This window comes from Sinocyclocheilus grahami, unplaced genomic scaffold, assembly GCF_001515645.1.
Source record: "Sinocyclocheilus grahami isolate Dianchi unplaced genomic scaffold, SAMN03320097.WGS_v1.1 scaffold632.1, whole genome shotgun sequence".
NCBI lineage: Eukaryota > Metazoa > Chordata > Actinopteri > Cypriniformes > Cyprinidae > Sinocyclocheilus > Sinocyclocheilus grahami.
Window position 1 is genome coordinate 64,244 of NW_015505811.1, and position 6,725 is coordinate 70,968.

The window sequence follows — 6,725 nt, forward strand, 5'->3', positions numbered from 1 at the left end:
ATTTAAATTCTGTATAGAATATTTGAATGAATTTAAATATGTAATTCAAGACAATATATATTTGCAAAAATATATATAATATAATATAATATAATATTTTTCCTTGTTTTCTGGATTGTTCTGCCAGAACAGGAGTGTATGAGGGTTTATGCTAACCTAATTACTCTAAAAAGAACTTTTAATTTACACTTAACAACCAATTTGGACTTTACCCACCTCTTTACAAGCAGATTAAAGTGAAGCCATTGCAGTGACTAATACTCTTCACACCAGCATACTTAAAGGGATAGTTCACCTTCAGTTGCTGATCCCCATTGACTTCCATAGTAAGGAGAAAAAAATCACTATGCAAGTCAATGGGGACCAGAAACTGAACGTGAACTATCCCTTTAACTAGTTTAACCAGCATGACAGCACGTTGCTGGTTGAATAGTGTCAATTTTTGATATGCTGAATCACCACCTAGACCAGCATAAACCAGCCTGGACTAGCATTGAGATGATTTTTTGTGGATGTTTATGACATTGGGCACAGTGTCACAGTGTTTAAAAAGGCACCACATGGTACATGGGTTTAGTAAAGAGCAGTGAAGTGTAAAACACTCTGATATCTCGACTTATTGTTTTAATGAGGCTTAGCATTCCTAAAACATTTTAATCCGATTCAAGGTAGACCACATGAGAACTGGACCACTGTAAAATTCAGCTGCGCCTTTGAACTTTAATCCACAGATTCAGAAAAGCTCTGTTCATTCAGAGGTGTTTCTTTCTGAGTGGGATTTTCTGTAAAGTGTTTCCTATAGGTCAGAAGTAAGTGTGAAAATCACCAATCCTGACTGTATTTGCTTTCCTAATGCACATTTCAGATCTTATTGTGAAAATTAATCTGTCTTTTTAACCTTTAATCAAAATATATTATATTGTTCTTACTCTGTGACTTTTCAGCTGCCATCACTTTAAATGCATGAGTTATTGCATGGTAACAAACAGCCAATCACACTACAAAATACTTAAATTATTCATGCATAGCCCATAACAAAGACATCTCAAACAATGTCATCTTTGCATTAAAAATTACATAACTGAGCGAATGACACTTAATGACAGTTGTCATAAACATGCATAAAAACCTTCATATTCATGACATGTGTCATGTCATGATTATGTAGGTGTCATGTTATGATTATGAAGGTGTCATGTCAGTCTTATGCACACCCCTTCAAGTAAAGTGTAACCTATTGTTCTTACTCTGTGACTTTTCAGCTGCCATCACTTTAAATGCATGAGTTATTGCATGGTAACAAACAGCCAATCACACTACAAAATACTTAAATTATTAATGTTTTTTTTTGTCTATTTGTGCAGTTAAAATGTCTAAAAATCAATAAAACAAGATGAAGTTACTTGAGAAGCAACATTGCATAAGATATTAAAACTTTTTAGCAAATGTGTCTTTACTAATATAAGTGTATTGTGTCTTATTGCACTGGCAAATTTGGTCACTTTTTGCTTCATATCTTATATTTAATAAATAATTTATATATTTGATTATAATATTTAAAGGTATTTCATATTAATATTTAGATATGTGTTACTTAAAAACATTAAACAGTCATTAAAAACTTAATAAGTATTAAATACAATAACAAGTGCAAATAATTTTTTGCAATATTCAATATTAAATTTATGTAATATAATGTATATTATTATATATATATTACATAAAATAATTGTACTATTTAATATAAAATGTCATATATTTGTATAAATATTGTATTTATGCTTAGAAACAAAAATTACAACATTAAAATTTGAATTAAATTTAAATTATATGTAAAATATCTAATATATCTAGTATGTAATACCCACTTTTCATGATGCAGCCAATTTGCAATGAATTAAATAAAGTACTTCCCTATATTTTTTTCTAATGAATATGCTGTTGTATTTGGAAATATGTCATGTTATGAAATTAAAATGGGTTGTGACTGGGGACTCCGAACCTACAATCTTTTGGCTGGCAAACGTTTCTTAGAAAAATGCCACGTCCATACTTTTGCAACTAATGTTATCAGGCCTGGCGTGTCATTCACAGCCTCTAAACATCTCAAAACAGTATTACCTAAATACTCTATGATTGCACAAACACCCACATCTTCCTTACAAAGCAGAAAAGTGTCGTAACCGTAAAATAATATACTGCAGCATCCACAGATGGTATGAATATAATTCCCTTTTGCGTCCTAGCTGTTTTTGTGTGTTTTACAGCTTTGACTTTTTACATCCTGTCCAGGTGAAACTGCACTCTATTATTTATGGCTCGTATAAAAATGTGCCTGTTCCCACGTGCTGTTGAAAGTTTTATTGTGTTAATTATACATGGGCCCAGAGTCTGGAGGCCTGCTTAGAAAAGTGAAGGTAGTTATGTCAAAAGGGAGGTTCAACACGTTTGCAAAGGCTTTAGCTCACGCCCAGAGCATTTGCATCTTTTTTGGCTGTCTTACAGTTTGTTTGTGTGGATTTTGCATGACGGGACATGTCCTGAGTGACAAACAGCTCTCATTGGTGGTAATAATGGCTGGTTAATGTGTACACAATGTCTCTATGTGAACTATTAAATCTGTACTTTCAATAGCAGGAATCAATGGTCAATTAAATGTAAAACATAATTGAATAATTTGAATAATATATTTTAATAATAATACACATATAATTTAATTTTAATGGCATTTTTTAACTATATTGATGTGAACTGCATAATTTTTATGTATCAAATGTATGCTAAAACTCTCTCTCTCTCTCTCTCTCTCTCTCTCTCTCTCTCTCTATATATATATATATATATATATATATATATATATATATAGATATAGATAGATAGATATATAGATATATATATTACAAAAGGTATTTTACCAGGCAAGAAAATACATTTTTAATCTAAAAATATATTTTGAGTAAAGGCAAAAATGTAGTTTTAAAATATGTAAACATATTTTAAAATCTATATTAGAAATGTATTTGGGGTTATTATTTATTTTGGGTTATTTATAAATATTTTTTAAATTTATCTGGGGCAAGAAAATATTTTAAATCTTAAAATACATTTTGAGTAGGTTTGGACAATATAAATATATATATATTTAGACTGAAAAATATATATAAAGAGGTGGAAATGTAAGTAACTAAAATGTATTGAAAATATATTTATGTAAACATTTTTTAAATGTATATGATCAATGTTTTTTGGGGTATTTTTGTATATTTTGAAATGTTTTTAAATATATATCTGGGGAAGGAAAATGCATTTTAAATCTTAAAATACATTTGGAGTAATTGCAATATATTGAGTATGTGCAATATATAACAGTTATATTATTAATACAAGTAATATAATTTATAATAATATGTAATGTTATATAATATAGTTACAATAAATAAGTTATGTATAACTACATAACTTTATTTTGTAAATATATAAAACCTTAAAATCAATATTAACCATTTTTTATCAAGCCATTTTTTTCATTATACATATATATATATATATATATATGTATAAGTCGTGGCCTAATGGTTAGAGAGTCGTGGCCTAATGGTTAGAGAGTCGGACTCATAACCCAAAGGCTGTGGGTTCGAGTCTCGTACCGGCGGGGATTGTAGGTGGGGGGAGTGAATGTACAGCGCTCTCTTCCACCTTCAATACCACAACTGAGGTGCCCTTGAGCAAGGCACCGATCCCCCAACTGCTCCCCGGGCGCCGCAGCATAAATGGCTGCCCACTGCTCCGGGTGTGTGTTCACGGTGTGTGTGTGTTCACTGCTGTGTGTGTGCACTTTGGATGGGATAAATGCAGAGCACTAATTCCAAGTATGGGTCACCATACTTGGCCACATGTCACTTCACTTTTCACTTTATATATATATATATATACAAATTTTCATGTTTTTTTCATGAGAAACTGAGGGTTAGAGGTTTATTCAAATCACTAACCATTAGTATGAGCAAAATAAGTTATGCTTCTCTTAACAAAGAGCACTACGATATAACTGTATTTCATGTGACAGTTCAGATGAAACTGCAAAAGCTGATTATTAATCGTCTGTGAATTACATTCTCAGCACGGGTCACAAAAGTTGAAAGCAGAAGAAGCCAGCGGTGAACCCAGGATTGACCTCTCACATGTGCAGAATGAGGGAACGCTTTGTTTCAGATTGTCTTAAAATAGGAACTAGTTCCTAATTTTTCTCTTGGATTATTCAGAATATAATGGTCAACAGTTTGCTGGTGGGAAATGAATTGTGCTGGCCCTACGAAACCAAGAATCGTCTCACGACTTTGGTTGATTTAATACAGCGCCGATTCGGCTAATCACAACTCATTTTGCTTTGATTACACAACAAAAGGACAGACATAAGGTGTTAAAACATGAAAGCACCCAAATGTTGTGGCACAAAAAAGTAGGGTAGGATGAGAGAGAGAAGAAATGGCAGGTAATGCAATATTCATGCGCACAAAGCAGATTTCCCTTTAGTTCTCATGATTAGAGGAGGGAAATCTTCGCCTGGCCCGTCTTCTTAGAGGATGGATGCATTAATGCCAAGTTCTTCTTTTTTTGGTTTTTTGGAAGATGTGGCTTAATCAAGGAGATGCACTTCTCCTTCCCCTGCTCTTTGATGTTGTGAAAAGATGTCCACGGTTAACTCTGAGTGTGCAACGGCTGAGCATTTCTCTTTCAAGCCTGGGATGATGAAAGTGATGATGCCGTGGTGGTGGCGCTGTATCAGGGGGAGTCCAGCTTCTCTCGAAAAAGAGATGTGACCCTGATTGAAATGAGGAACATATTTGATCTTGAAATGAAGTGCTTCTTTGCTTTGCACTAGTGCACTCATCTTTGATCATCAAACGTAATTGATATTACCACATTGCCTTTAAAGCTTACTGAACGACACGCCAGCATATTTTCCGGAGAAGATTGGTGTCATTGGTGGAAGGATGTTCACTGTGTTGGATATTTCCAGATGAGATCAGCACCACTGTATGAAATAGAGCAAACTGTGACAACAAATGCATCCAAATGCACTGTAAAAATAAAGATTATTGGTGTATGTTTTACAACAAAAACAATACTGTTTCAGTCTTTCTACTTCATAATTTCATTTTTAATGTGTGTAACGAAACGACTCAGACAGGTGGAATAAAGATCAACAATAATTAAGATAATTGCAGCAGGAGCAAACTGGTAGACGCAGGCAAGTGATGCAATATGATAAAGACTTTGTGGACGTGAAGAATGAAGCAGGTGCACACAATTTTTGTTTTTTAATTTAGAAAAATATTTTATATATATGTTTATATATACAGTATATATATATTTCTGAATTAACATAAAATATATTACACTTTATATTTATAATATTCATTATTTTATATTATATTTCTTTCTTTCTATTTAATTCTTTGTAATTTTTTTGTGAAATTGAATGAAATGAAATTTTGTGAAATTTGTGTCAAATTAAATCCCACACCTTTTTTTTCAGCGTGCATATGAAATAATGTATGCCTATTTCTCTTTTTTTTTTAGGTTGCTTGAGGGTATTTGGGAGCCGGTATATTATATTCTGGAGTTCTGCCAGTCATTCGAGAATCACAAAACTGTTCCCCGTGCTCGATTTGATTAACCCCTCTCGTTTTATTTATGTGGTTTCAAATCTATTCAAATTTTCGGTTGGATGCAGAGATGGTGCTGAAGATGTGTTATTTATCCTTGGCCAACAGAGAGGAAATCTGAGAGTGAAATTCCCATGTCGCTGATAACCACAAAGTCAACATGTCAATAATGCATTGCTCATATGATTTAATATATCAGCGTTTGAATTATTCATTCTCTTGGTTTCTCTCTCTCTCCACCTGACAATCTACATCTGACTCTCCCAGTACTTTCATATTCATTTCAATCGGACTGCCGCTGAATGATTTATGGATGCCTGACTTGGCCATGCACTCCATGTAAAAGGCCATCCGTGTTGATGGAAAAAACAAACATGGACACAGTCCGGAGTATTTGAGCTGCTCTCACCCGCGGCCCCTGGAGAGGAGCGCTGGAGCCAGTCAACGCTCTGGATGAGTAGGATATAGAAAACCACACAAGAGTGAAAAATAGAGGTTTAATAGAGTTCAACAGGAGACAAACCTGCAAAGATTGTAGACTGCATGTTCAGATTTGGCTCACAATATAGTTTTAAGCCACCTGTAAGAGACAGAATCAATCCACAGGTAGACCTGGACTGAAACCCCCTTGGTTTAAAAGTAAAGGTTTAAAAGAATCACTGTTCTAAGTTTGAAAGCCACTGAAGTATAAGCAGAGGCGGACAAAGTACACAACTCCATTACTTGAGTGAAAGTACAGATACCGCTGGTCAAATATTACTCCATTACAAGTAAAAGTTGTAAAGACAGATTTTTACTTAAGTAAAAGTACAGAAGTACTTGCTTTTAAAAGTACTTAAGTACCAAAAGTAAATGTCCTTTTTTATGTCAATGCACTGTTTTATTGTTGTACGTAATACTTGCAATACTTCTGAAGCAACTTACAATACATTACACCTGCTGAATACACTGACTAGCTTGTAGTATCTTTGGAATAAAGAGCTTTTCGAATGTTAAAAACCTATCGGGGGAAAAAATTTAACACCCCTACCCACCCCCACAAAAGCAGGATGGTAG

At 33.5% G+C, this 6,725-nt stretch overlaps 1 long non-coding RNA gene across 1 annotated transcript in view; it reads left to right on the top strand.

Moving 5' to 3' along the window:
* The window catches only part of LOC107558110 (uncharacterized), a 22,517-nt gene extending 17,821 nt beyond the window's left edge, over positions 1-4,696 (top strand). The window contains exon 3 of the long non-coding RNA XR_001605458.1: positions 4,630-4,696. This is a non-coding gene — a long non-coding RNA (uncharacterized lncRNA). The remainder of the gene's footprint in view (positions 1-4,629) is intronic.
* The last annotated feature ends 2,029 nt before the right edge of the window (positions 4,697-6,725 follow it).